Here is a 13401-nt window from a genome sequence, read left to right as displayed (position 1 = left end):
ATAGCTAAGGCTTCTGAATATGAGAAAGGGCACAAAGCACTAATGTTTTTAAGACCAAACACAGAAAGTTACATTGGCAGTGACGGTTGTAAGGGAAATGCTAAATATTCACATCCACAGTGGCAGAAAATGTGCCTAGACGTTGGGCCAGAGCAGTGCAGCAGCCATGCCACTGCATATGGTAGGAAACGTTTGCAGCTGAGGTGGTACCTAAACAGAACTGAAAGTGGTATAAACCCAGTCCTGCTGTTCAAACCTCACACAGGAATCCCCAGAACCCTTCATCTCCATCTGTGAAAGATTTAGAGAGGCTTGGAGGTGAAGATTCCAGTTAGTTAGTGACATGCCAGAAAGTTTCCACTTAATTTATGCTCTTATTGTATACTTGCCACTTGTGCCCCGATTTTATCTGACCTAATTTGTAGTGGCGTAAGAAATACATTTTATATATGAACATCCAGATGTACTCAAAACATAAATTTATGGGGTTTTATTTATTTTAAAATTGCTACATATATTGTTTTCCTAGGTGATGAACTTCCTTCTGACATTTCGTAGGAATCAGCTTACTCTGATCCTAACTTTAATATTAGTTATCTCCCACTATCTTTTCTTGCTTTGACTGCCATCTGACCAGACTTCTCTAGATCTCAGCCAATCCTCTTGACTTTGATCTATTTAAAAAGATCTGTCAGCTCTAGCACATGTCCATCCCTCCTGGCCCATGCCTGGTGGGTCATCTTCACCATGCTTCCCTTAAGGGACAAAAGATTAGAAACTTAAGATGCTGATTTTACTTCTCATTGTCAAGTGAGGCTGAGTAGGATTCTTCCTGTCTTCCCCAAAGTGTGACCCAAGTAGAGGACCCAAGTGTGAGCTCTCATGAGGGATCGTGGAAATACTGTGAATGTTATTGGAGAAGATTATTTCCCTTTCCAAAGCCAAGGGAATGGCTTTTTAAGAATGAGGTGGGTGGACCTAGAGTCTGTCATACAGAGTGAAGTAAGTCAGAAAGAGAAAAACAAATACCGTATGCTAACACATATATATGGAATCTAAGAAAAAAAAAAAGGTCATGAAGAGCCTAGGGGTAGGACGGGAATAAAGAAACAGACCTACTAGAGCATGGACTTGAGGATATGGGGAGGGGGAAGGGTAAGCTGTGACAAAGTAAGAGAGTGGCATGGACATATATACACTACCAAAGGTAAAATAGCTAGCAAGTGGGAAGCAGCCACATAGCACAGGGAGATCAGCTTGGTGCATTGTGACCACCTAGAGGGTGGGATAGGGAGCTTGGGAGGGAGATGCAAGAGGGTGGGGATATGGGGACATATGTATATGTATAGCTGACTCACTTTGTTATACAGCAGAAACTAACACAACATTGTAAAGCAATTATACTCCAATAAAGATGTTTAAAAAAAGTCTCCAAAAGAAAGGGAGAGAGAATTTTGTTCTCCAATGGCTGTCTGCTTAGACCCCTCACTTGCCTTTGTGCTCCTTTACTACACAGGCAGACAGAGAGAATTAGAAAGAAATGGCAGAGCTAAGAAGGCGGGAGCTGAGTGGGGCTGCTTGTCCCTGGCCATTTGGCAATGTCTGCTGAAGAGAAAGAATGGAGTTCATTAGGAAGAGACTTTGGGATAGACTGATGCTGGTGGGGGAAGAGTTGTCTTGGAACAGGTCTAACCAGAGCCTTGTCTCTGACATTAGGAAATTGGGCCATTGAACACCACCTTGGAAGGGATTCTTAATACCCGATAGGTGTGGTTCCCAAGAGAGCGAACATTTAGGTAACTGCGACATAGCAAATAAGTGTGGCCAGTTTCAGTTATCCAGGGAAACAACAATAATCAACTCAACCAGATTGCCACCGCTCCCAGTTAAGTCAAGGAACACTCTCATTTTCCCTCTCTATTCCTCCTTCCAACTCAAATAACTAGCACTAGAAAAGGGAGGAAGGGAGTGTGTAAATAGTGATAATGTCATATCGTCCCTCTCCCTGCTCCTCCTTCAAAGCACTAAAGCCACAAGAGATTTTTCCTGGCATAGTGGGAGGCAGAAAGTTTGAAACTAGTTTAATGTGAAAAATTTTCAAAATAATGGAACAGCATATTAAATATGGAAATAAAACTCTTCTGGGCTTCCCTGGTGGTGCAGTGGTTGAGAGTCCGCCTGCCGATGCAGGGGACACGGGTTCGTGCCCTGGTCTGGGAGGATCCCACATGCCGCGGAGCAGGCCCGTGAGCCATGGCCGCTGAGCCTGCGTGTCCAGAGCCTGTTGCTCCGCAACGGGAGAGGCCACAACAGTGAGAGGCCCGCGTAGCGCAAAACAAAACAAAACTCCTCTAATTACTGAGAAATGACTATAAATTTAATGAGAATTTCAAAATATTAAGAGACTCACTACATAGTATTTGCATAAATGAAGTTGTTACACGTTGATATTATCAAAAGTTGATATTTCTTCATAAACTCTCTATACTAGTTAAATGACCCTGGACATTCACTTACACTTTTTGAATTTCAGAGTTGAAAGCATGACTTTAAATTTAGACAGCCAAAGTTATAAGCAATGGAAATCCATTAGGATAGCAAAGAGCTGACAGGGTAGAAATTTTTTTCCTTCTGCCTTCAATCAGTAGAGAAGAAAAAGGGCTCCACCACACAGATTTGAAGGTCAATGTTGTATGGTAAAAAGCCTTAGCTGAACTTAGGACAGAAGGAGAACACTGAAGGAAGACCTGTCTCAGGCAATAGGAGGTAGGAAATGACATTAAATGGCCAGAGCTGTATAAGTCAGGTCACAAACAGGGAGGAGAGGGGTATGACAAGCCTAAAGCCAAATGTCAAAGCAGAACAAGTTTTAGAATCAAGAATATCAGAGACACAAGGCTTTGGAGACCCATAAGACAATTATATTGAAATATTTCTGAGGCATGTGTTAACTTCACTGAACAAATATCAATGAGTGTCAAACTCGCTAATTAACATGACTATAAAAATGAACATGATACGTAAAATCCTGCCCTTGCGTTGCTTATAACCTAGAGAAAGAAAGATTCTGATGTTCCCTCTCTCCAAATTCTTGCCAATAAAAGTATTTTATAAACATATATTACTAAAGTATTTCTGATTCTCTCAATGTAGTTTATTTTAAACAATTTCATTCCAACTTGCTATTTTCATCTTTTTAAGAGTTAAATATATCAAAATCCTTGTCATTGCAGCAATGGTTTTTACAGGTAGCCAATCTAGACAGAGTCAAGGCTAAGACTCACTTAGAAAACTAGAGCTGTATGTGGAGGCCACCTGATTTTGTCTATTCTGGATCATAGAAAACTGACTGCCACAATCGGGCAGAGTTGGTCTGGCCAAGGTTGAGAAATTTAAGCATTCCAAAGGCATTCATTAACTTGAGGATTGTTCAATATGGACTATAAATTGATAATTACATCTGTCCAGACTCTAGGAGTGGAAGAGAATAGTAACTATGTCCCTTTGGATACACCCTTCAGTGAGGTTCTGATTTCTGTTCCACAAAGTACGTGATGAGAGCTCTAATCAGGGAGGAAGTATAAGGGTTGCATTTCTGTAAAGCTTTGGTTAGGTTACCTTTTCTCTCTGGAAATGCCCATTGTATTATTTCTCTTCTGATTTCCACACTGTTCTATTCTGGCATGTAGGAGCCTTATTACTACTTGAAGACAACTTTTGATTCTTACCTTTGCATTTATTCAAAATAACATCCTTTAAGTACAAAGTTTTGCATTGTACAGCAAACTTCAAAATCTTAGTTGATTGCTTTACTTTTACTGGGAACGGCTGCAGGCATCTGCCTCTCTCTAATTTAGTTACACATGCTCTCTGTATTCTATTGTTACATACTTTTGTCCTGCCACAATCATCATAAGGGCTCTTTGACACAGAGTCATTTGCAACTAGAGTTCCTTGCTGAAAACAGATTCCCAGTGAATATGTGCATTGCCTTCTCTGCATATGCCTCTTGGATCACTTTTTCAGTCCGGAGACATTCATTCATCCAGTAGTCATGAATATTGGCTACAGATGGTTCCTTATTCGATCACTTTGGAAATTACCCTCAGCCTGGGGAAGCTGACTCTCCCAAGGTCATGCACATTGCTACAGTCAGTTTGCATTCAGTGATTGGTGCATGCAGTCTGGAGGGCCTGGAACTATTACTTAATCTGGGACAATTCTGAAGGGCCAACCCATTCCATAGATGGGCTCAGCGCTGGTTGAGACCTCTTCGCATCTGCATCACATTCCAATTCTCTCTCTCTTCAGTCCTGCCCCCTTCACTTCCTTACAGGTGTTGTCCCAATATATCCTCCCTAGTACAGCTCCTGAATGCAAAGTCCTGTCTTCGATATTGTTTCTGAGGATGCTGACCTAAGTCAGTGGGTGCCAAGAGTGATCCTAAAGAGTGAACTGTAAAATGGGATATTAGGACTGGAGTACCTGCTGGTTGGCCAGCACCGTGACTCCTATTACTGGTAGTCGGGGGAGTACTAATAAGCCCTGGTATGCTATAGCAGTGCAATTATTGAACTTTTTACCAGTGGTAAACAAGTGGAAAGTACGTGTTTACTTTCCACTGGACAATACAATGTCTCAGGCATTTAAAAAGTAAACAGGAAGTAGATATTATAATGTATGGGATTAGATGACTCTTGCTGGGTTGAATCAATGTATTGAAAAAAGACAATGGTAGATGTGCTTGATCATTGTTTTAAGGCCATGTATGAAAGTCACAGTGCCTCCTTGGAAATATATAAAAAGACTCACTTTCTAATACTAGAGAGCAGAAAAAAAGTGAAGAACAGGCTCAGGATTGAATTAGAAAGCTGGAGGAATCCCAACAAGTCAACCATGCTATGATCTGGGCTCTGATGGGGAAAGAGTAGAACCCTGAGATTAAGGATGTTAATGTCTGGTTCAGTGCTTTCTAGAACCTTGACACCGGAGATCACCTCAAACTCTTTGGGCATTCAGAAATGCTCCACTCCTCTTTGTCAAGACTAGCATTTTATCTATGCATAACGATGATACAGACACCTTTGCTTGCAAGACAACACATGCCTTCCTCAGGCTATACTCCCACTTCTGCTGCTTGCCAGAAGACTTTTAACTAGGGTCAGATTACAGGATAAATTGGCTGGGGAGGTTTCTGCTAAAGGAGACAAAATGACTAAGTGCCAAGAAACTGCAGGACCTAGCCAAGCTTACAGTCAGGAACCTGGAAAGTACATGTGAAGTTGGATCTGAGGGTGCTGAATCCAGAAGGGCAGCCTACAAAACTGATTTAAAACAGAGTTTCTTCATATGGGAACACACCCCTGTAACATAGAATTTAACACTTTTTCAGGGACATTGAGAGATGATGCTGATATACTACAGGTTGGCCTGTGAAAGTTTGGAAAAAGTGTTTGCCCTCACTAAATAAAGACAAATGAAGAGATTCCCTGGCAAACAGCAGGAAAAGGTAAAATGTTCACCAACACAGGCAATTAGAGTGCGTACAGTACATAAATCTGCAAAACCTTATGGGAACGCTGAGTACAATTCGCTTAGCAAAGTGCTAAGAAATATGGGAGTGAGGAGTGCACCAGCAGTGTAAATATCTGTGATGGCTATACTCTGTAGGCTAGGAATGATTTTAAAATATGATGTTATCTGATTGAAAGGAAGGTGATAGAATGCCAGATGAATAGAGACCAGGTGGCAGGTTTAGTTGTAAGGAGAAAGATGAGTGAAATTATTGAAATACATATTTCAATAATTTCAAAGTCAGAGTAGAAGTCAGGGACCAGACCAACCATCTCTACAGTGATTTTTAATAGAACACAATGCTGGGACTTCCCTGGTGGTCCAGTGGCTAATACTCCATGCCCCCAGTGCAGGGGGCCCAGGTTCGATCCCTGGTCAGGGAACTAGATCCCACATGCCGCAACTAAGAGTTCACATGCCGCAGCTAAGAGTTCACATGCCGCAACTAAAGGTCCCACATGCCACAGCTAAGACCCAGCACAGCCAAATAAAATATAAACTTATAAATAAATATTTTTTTAAAAAATAGAACACAATGATCCTGGGAATAAACTATATGGGCAGTGAACAATGATGTTGCTTGATTTATAAAAGGAAACAAAATAAACAGTATCCATGGTAGTTCAACTTGAATTGGTTTACAGACCCCAAACCCACAAACTGAATGCGAGGCTGGGTCTCTAACACCCGGTAACATCATCAGTATGTAATGATTCCCCCATTTTTGCTCTGTGGTTACTCAGTAACCATGCCCTGGGAGTATATGGTGGTGAGATAATAGATAATAAATAAACATGGTTTATTTTACTCTGGTTCCACTTGTTCCACAGATGCACCTGTTAGTAATTTCCCAAGTCCCCCAAAATATAATTAAAATGTACATCCTTGTTAGTTGGCATGTTATTGTTGCATGTAACAAATTATCCCAAAATTTAGTGATTAAAGTAAACATTTTATTTTTCGCATGTTTCGTGGGTCAGGAATTCAGGAAGAGCTCAGCTGGGCAGTTCTTTCTTAGGACTTCTTATGCTGGTGCAGTTAGATGTTGGTTGAGGCTGCAGTCATCTAGAGGCTCAGCTGGATTAGATATCCAAGCTGGCTCACTTGCCTGGATAGCAGGTGATGCTAGCTCTTGGCTAAGAGCTCAGCTGAGGCTATCATCTAGAGTAGTGCACTCTGACTTTCTAGCCTGGTATTCTCAGGGTATTTGGACTTCTTACGTGGTAGATGGTTTCTACCAGAGCAAGCATCCCATAGGGAGCAGGTTAGACAATGCCTGTCTTTTTCTGAGCTAGCCCTTAAAGACATATAATATCACTTCCACTGTCTTCTCTTGGTCAAATTAGTCACAAACTACTGAGATTTAAAAGTGAGAGAATGGGAAGAGGGTGAAAGAATTTTTTTTTTTTTTTTTTGCGGTACGCGGGCCTCTCACTGCTGTGGCCTCTCCCGTTGCGGAGCACAGGCTCCGGACGCGCAGGCTCAGCAGCCATGTCTCACGGGCCCAGCCGCTCCGTGGCACGTGGGATCTTCCTGGACCGGGGCACGAACCCGTGTCCCCTGCATTGGCAGGCGGACTCTCAACCACTGCGCCACCAGGGAAGCCCAGAATTTTGAAGCCATGTATTAAAATTGCTATACGCTCCCATTGATTTCTATGAGGTAAGAGTTATAATGGAAAGGTCAAAGGAAGTTCCTGGAACTGTCCTTTCACAACTTGGTCACAGTAGTAAATCAAAACCTAGAGTCACGTCCTGGTGGGAAATGGCAGAGATCAGTGTAACCCTTAGAGTCTTAAAGAATGCAGGAGTTATAGTCTCTTTCATGTTCTCATTTAATTTACTAGTGTAGCCCCTATAAAAGCCAGATTGATCCTGAAATTTGAGAATGGGCTATCAGAAATTTACCTAAAGGGTAACTCCAATTGCTTTTTTTGTTGTTTAAGTGGTTAGAACACATTAGCATAACTTTAGGTATATGATATGTAGTCATTATCTGAAGAAAATATTCTTTTTCATTCCTATCAGGAAGGTGAGTCAGAGGCAGTTGACATTCACATGGAATGAACAAGAGTATATATTAATGATCTTGCCCTAGGGTATGTTAACTCTCCTTATGTCTATTATACTATAGTCCAAAGGGGCCAGAATTCAATAGGTATTCTGTAGAATATTACTACATGCTTGGCATTGTGTTAGTTGGACGTGATGAGTGAGAAGTAGCATGTTAGCAACTTTGGCAAACATCATGTAGTCAAGAAGGTAGGAGTTTAAAACCTCTGAAGATTTAGGAGCTACCCATATTAGTGAAGTGGACTAGAATGTGCCAAAACATAACCATGATTAAGAAAGAACAAGTTATTTTTGTTTTTATTTCTATTACTTTGAGAGACTGACCTAAGAAAACATTGGTACGATTTATGTCAGAGAATATTTTGCCTATGATCTCTTCCAGGAGTTTAATGGTGTCATGTCTTATGTTTAAGTCTCTAAGCCATTTTGAGTTTATTTTTGTGTGTAGTGTGAGGGTGTGTTCTAACTTCATTGATTTACATGCGGCTGTCCAACTTTACCAGCACCAATTGCTGAAGAGACTGTCTTTTTCCCATTGTATATTCTTGCCTCCTTTGTCAAAGATTAATTGACCATAGCTATGTGGGTTTATTTCTGGGCTGTCTGTTCTGTTCCATTGATCTATATGTCTGTGTTTGTGCCGATACCACGCTATTTTGATTCCTGTAGCTTTGTAGTATTGTCTGAAGTCTAGGAGGGTTATGCCTCCTGCTTTGTTCTTTTTTCTTCAGGATTGCTTTGGCAGTTCAGGGTCTTTTATGGTTCCACTTGAATTTTAGGATTATTTGTTCTAGTTCTGTGAAAAAGGTCATGGTAATTTGGTAGGGCTTACATTAAATCTGTAGATTGCTTTGGGTAGTATAGCCATTTTAACACTATTAATTCTTCCAACCCAAGAGCATGGAATATCTTTCCATTTCTTTGAATCCTCTTCAATTTCTTTTATTAATGTTTTATAGTCCTCAGTGTATAAGTCTTTCACCTCCTTGGTCAGATTTATTGCTAAATATTTTATTTTTGGGTGTGTGAGTTTAAAAGGTATTGTTTTTTACATTCCCTTTCTGATATTTCACTGTTGGTGAAGAAGTTATCTTCTTGAAACTCCTGTTTCCTGGGAGCAGAGACACAGAGGCTTGTTTCATATTGCCAAGCGAATGGAAAGTTTATTTGGATGCACCGTGGGTCACCTGCAATAACGTGTCAGCTTTCAGCCTCCTGGTCTTGAATGGAGCATCCCGACAAGAGTTAGCATTTTCTTCTATTAAATCTGCTCAGCCCTTGGTTTCTCAGTACTATCGGACAAAGACTGCTTTGAAGCCCCCCAGGTCATGGCTGACTCCTGCTATGTCCTCAACTCTTGGCCACCCCCGAACCCAGCACCTACTTGATGTTTCTGCCTGTGTGTTGTTGCTCTCCAGAGTTCTCTACCCCTCAGCTGCCTCCTCTCTCTGCACCCACGTTTATTTATTTTTTTAACATCTTTATTGGAGTATAATTGCTTTACAGTGTTGTGTTAGTTTCTGCTGTATAACAAAGTGAATCAGATATACATATATCCCCATATCTCCTCCCTCTTGCGTTTCCCTCCCACCTTCCCTCTCCCACCTCTCTAGGTGGTCACAAAGCACTGAGCTGATCTCCCTGTGCTATGCGGCTGCTTCCCACTAGCTATCTATTTTATGTTTGGTAGTGTATATATGTCATTGCTTCTCTCTTACTTTGTCCCAGTTTACCCTTCCCCCTTCCTGTGTCCTCAAGTCCATTCTCTATGTCTGTGTCTTTAAATGGGACCTAATCAAACTTATAAGCTTTTGCACAGCAAGGAAACCATAAACAAAACGAAAAGACAACCTACAGAATGGGGGAAAATATTTGCAAATTATGCATCCATCAAGGGCTTAATTTCTAAAGTATACAAACAGCTCATACAACTCAACAACAACAATGAAAAAACCCAATCAAAAACTGGGCAGAAGACCTAAATAGACATTTCTCCGAAGAAGACATACAGATGGCCAATAGGCACATGAAAAGATGTTCAATATCGCTAATTATTAGAGAAATGCAATTCAAAACTTCAGTGAGGTACCACCTCACATCGGTGAAAATGGACATCATTAAAATGTCTTACAAATAACAAATGATGGAGAGGATGTGGAGAAAAGAGAACCCTCATACACTATTGGTGGGTGCCTCTATGGAGAACAGTATGGAGGTGCCTCAGAAAACTAAAAATATAATTACTATATGATGCAGCAATCCCACTCCTGGGCATATATCCAGACAAAACTATAATTCAAAAAGATACATGCACCCCTATGTTCATAGCAGCACTATTCACAATAGCCAATACATGGAAACAACCCAAATGTCCATTGACAGATGAATGGATAAAGAAGATGTGGTACCTTGAGGACACGGGGAGGGGGAAGGGTAAGCTCGGATGAAATGAGAGAGTAGCATTGACATATATACACTACCAAATGTAAAACAGCTAGTGGGAAGCAGCTGCATAGCACAAGGAGATCAGCCCGGTGCTCTGTGACTACCTAGAGGGGTGGGATATGGAGAGTGGGAGGGAGGCGAAAGAAGGAGGGGATATGAGGCTATATATATATATATGTGATTCACTTTGTTATACAGCAGAAACTAACACAACATTGTTAAGCAATTACACTCCAATAAAGATGTTTAAAAAAAAAAAAAGAACACGTTATTGTAGCTAGTACATCCCATCACTGAGGAAGAAACATGGCCCTTGTTTGGCTTCTGAGATTATGAAGACAGCATATTTCACACTTGGGAATACTGCTTTTACTCACTGAGTTGGTGACACAGAAGCCAGCTTTGGATAAGGGGCTATGCAAGAAAGGGGGTTGTAGCAGGCCCACTCTATAATATAACAACAGTGCAAGAAGACTTGCTGCTTGGGCCATATAACTCAGCAGACTCAAACTATGGCCCTCAGGCCAAATCATGCCAGCTCTCTATTTTTGTAAATAAAGTTTTGCTGGAACACAGCGGTGCCCATATGTTTACATATTGTCTTCAGCTGCTTTCACACTGTGTGGCAGGGTTGAGTATAGGTGGTTCTTGCTTTGCATGGTTCTGCTGTGCACAAATTTTAACTAAACCAATTTAGTTAGATAACACAAATCTCTCAAGAACATGGTTCAAATTTTAGTTACCACGGTACATTAACTGTAATTACATAAATCACAGACTTTGCTGGTAGCTCTTTGGTCCCCACATCAATATGTAAATAACAAACGTATATCATAATCAGTAACCAGTCAGCATCAACTGTTCAGTACACACAGAGACAAAAAGTATGTCGTGCTGCTTCCCTGTTTCCTGGTGATGAATTCATGTGATAGTTTAAAAAATGTAAAGCAAATATACTCCAGTAAAATTTTTTTAAAAATGGATAATTGGAAGATGTCTCAGATGCTGGCAAAATCTTTACAATAGGCAACTCTTGGAGACATTTTATGACTTTGAAAGAGTAAAGGATGAATTGTTGGAAGCTGATACAAACTTAGAAAGAAGCATGGCAGTCCACCAAGGCACAGAAAAGATGCCCATTCTGGGACTTCCCTGGTGGTCCAGTGGTAAAGAATCTGCCTTCCAATGCAGGGGATGCGGGTTCGATCCCTGGTCAGGGAACTAAGATCCCACATGCCGCAGGGCACCTAAGCCCACATGCCACAACTACTGAGCACATGGGCTCTCTAGTTGAGGTGTGCAAGCTCAGTAGTTGTGGCTCATGGGCTTCATTGCCCCACGGCATGTGGAATCTTAGTTCCCTGACCAGGGATCGAACCTGCATCCCCTGAACTGGAAGGTGGATTCTTTACCACTGGACCACTAGGGAAGTCCCTAAATCTTTAAAAAAACAAAACAAAACAAAAAAGATGCCCATTCCATATAATTAGTTATACAATAACAAGAAGAAAGCAAGCATTGTTCAAACTATTCCCAAGTTTTTTTTTTTATCAATCTTTGTTTAATTTTCAGATAACTATAAATTCAAATGCAGTGTTAAGAAATAATGCAGAGAGATCCCGAGTGCTCTTCACCCAATGGTAACATCTTCCCAAACTACAGTACACTATCACAACCAGGGTAAGTTTTTTAAGAAGAAGTAGAACATTTTCTCAATGATTTCAATGTTTGAAGTCACAGTGTACTAAATAAATATTAGTTTTACTATTTTTTTCATTTTCTTATACACTTACAATTGACTAATGTTTTGACAAAAACTTTAAAGGTTGCAAAACAATCTCAATTTTACCCATTAATTACTAAGATTTCTTTGCATCGTTTCAGCTTGCATGGTCCCTTTTCTGGTCTTTTTCTACCTATTGTGCCAAGCAAGGACTTCTGAGGTTGTGACAGGGACTGTATGACCTACAAAGCTTAAACTATTTTATCAGGCTCTTTACAGGAAAAGTTTGTTAAGGCTGGTCTATGGTATTAGTAGGCCCTTTATGTATTATGAAAGAGTCACATTTAGCAGGCATATCATCAGACAGAATCCTAAATGTTTTATGGAAAAACTTTCATAACTGTCGAGGAAGTCACATCTTGAATATATATAAGCATCTACTTGAAGTTAAAGGTATTTGAAGCTTATAAAACTTCTCACCTTAGAGAACATCATAGTGTTCCTTAAGATAGGGTGGATTCTATTGAGTGGTTGAATGAATTCCATCTCTCCCCACCCCATACACCCCAACTGGAATATGTCTGGAATTATTTTGGTTTTGCTCTTCCCTTCATGTCTTTACAAAAAAGAAAGAAAGTGATGAGAATTGCATGGTTCTGAGATCTCAGGACAGTTCTTTTTTTTTTTTTTTTTAACATCTTTATTGGAGTATAATTGCTTTACAATGGGGTGTTAGTTTCTGCTTTATAACAAAGTGAATCAGCTATACATATACATGTGTCCCCATATCTCTTCCCTCTTGTGTCTCCCTCCCTCCGACCCTCCTTATCCCACCGCTCTAGGTGGTCACAACACACCGAGCTGATCTCCCTGTGCTATGCAGCTGCTTCCCTCTAGCTATTTTTGTTTGATAGTGTATATATGTCCATGCCACTCTCTCACTTTATCCCAGCTTACCCTTCCCCCTCCCCATATCCTCAAGTCCATTCTCTAGTAGGTCTGTGTCTTTATTCCGTCTTGCCCCTAGTTTCTTCATGACCATTTGTTTTTTTTAGATTCCATATATATGTGTTAGCATACGGTATTTGTTTTTCTCTTTCTGACTTACTTCACTCTATATGACAGACTCTGGGTCCATCCATCTCACTACAAATAACTCAGTTTCGTTTCTTTTTACGGCTGAGTAATATTCCATTGTATATATGTGCCACATCTTCTTTATCCATTCATCTGTTGATGGACACTTAGGTTGCTTCCATGCAGGACAGTTCTTTTAAACTTGCTTTTTGGTAAATCTGTCTAGTTTAATAAAAGCAACTACATTTTACTTGTACAAATGTTCTGAGATGGAAAGATTTATGTTTTCCCTATTTTGCTTACACATCTTTAACAAAGTTCATTTTATACACATATTAAGACATTGTGAGTGATTTTTAAAGTAGAACAATATTCACTTCACAGAGCAGAATTTTTTGTTAGCTGTTGTTTTTGATTATTTTGGGATAATTAATTATGTATGGATTTGCATTATTATTTTGGAATTTTAAAGAACATCAGAAGTGATGATATTAAATAGCTTTACTAAAC

The 13401-nt window shown here is 40.3% G+C and overlaps 1 long non-coding RNA gene across 1 annotated transcript in view; it reads left to right on the top strand.

Annotated features, from left to right (window-relative positions):
* Window positions 1–11748, top strand: part of LOC307187967 — a 454431-nt gene extending 442683 nt beyond the window's left edge. Inside the window, exon 5 of the long non-coding RNA XR_013828768.1 lies at window positions 11664–11748. This is a non-coding gene — a long non-coding RNA (uncharacterized lncRNA). The remainder of the gene's footprint in view (window positions 1–11663) is intronic.
* Window positions 11749–13401: the final 1653 nt, after the last annotated feature.

The sequence above is a fragment of the Stenella coeruleoalba genome, assembly GCF_951394435.1.
Source record: "Stenella coeruleoalba genome assembly, chromosome: 6".
Classification (NCBI taxonomy): Eukaryota; Metazoa; Chordata; class Mammalia; order Artiodactyla; family Delphinidae; genus Stenella; species Stenella coeruleoalba.
This window is presented reverse-complemented; position numbering and strand designations above follow the sequence as displayed.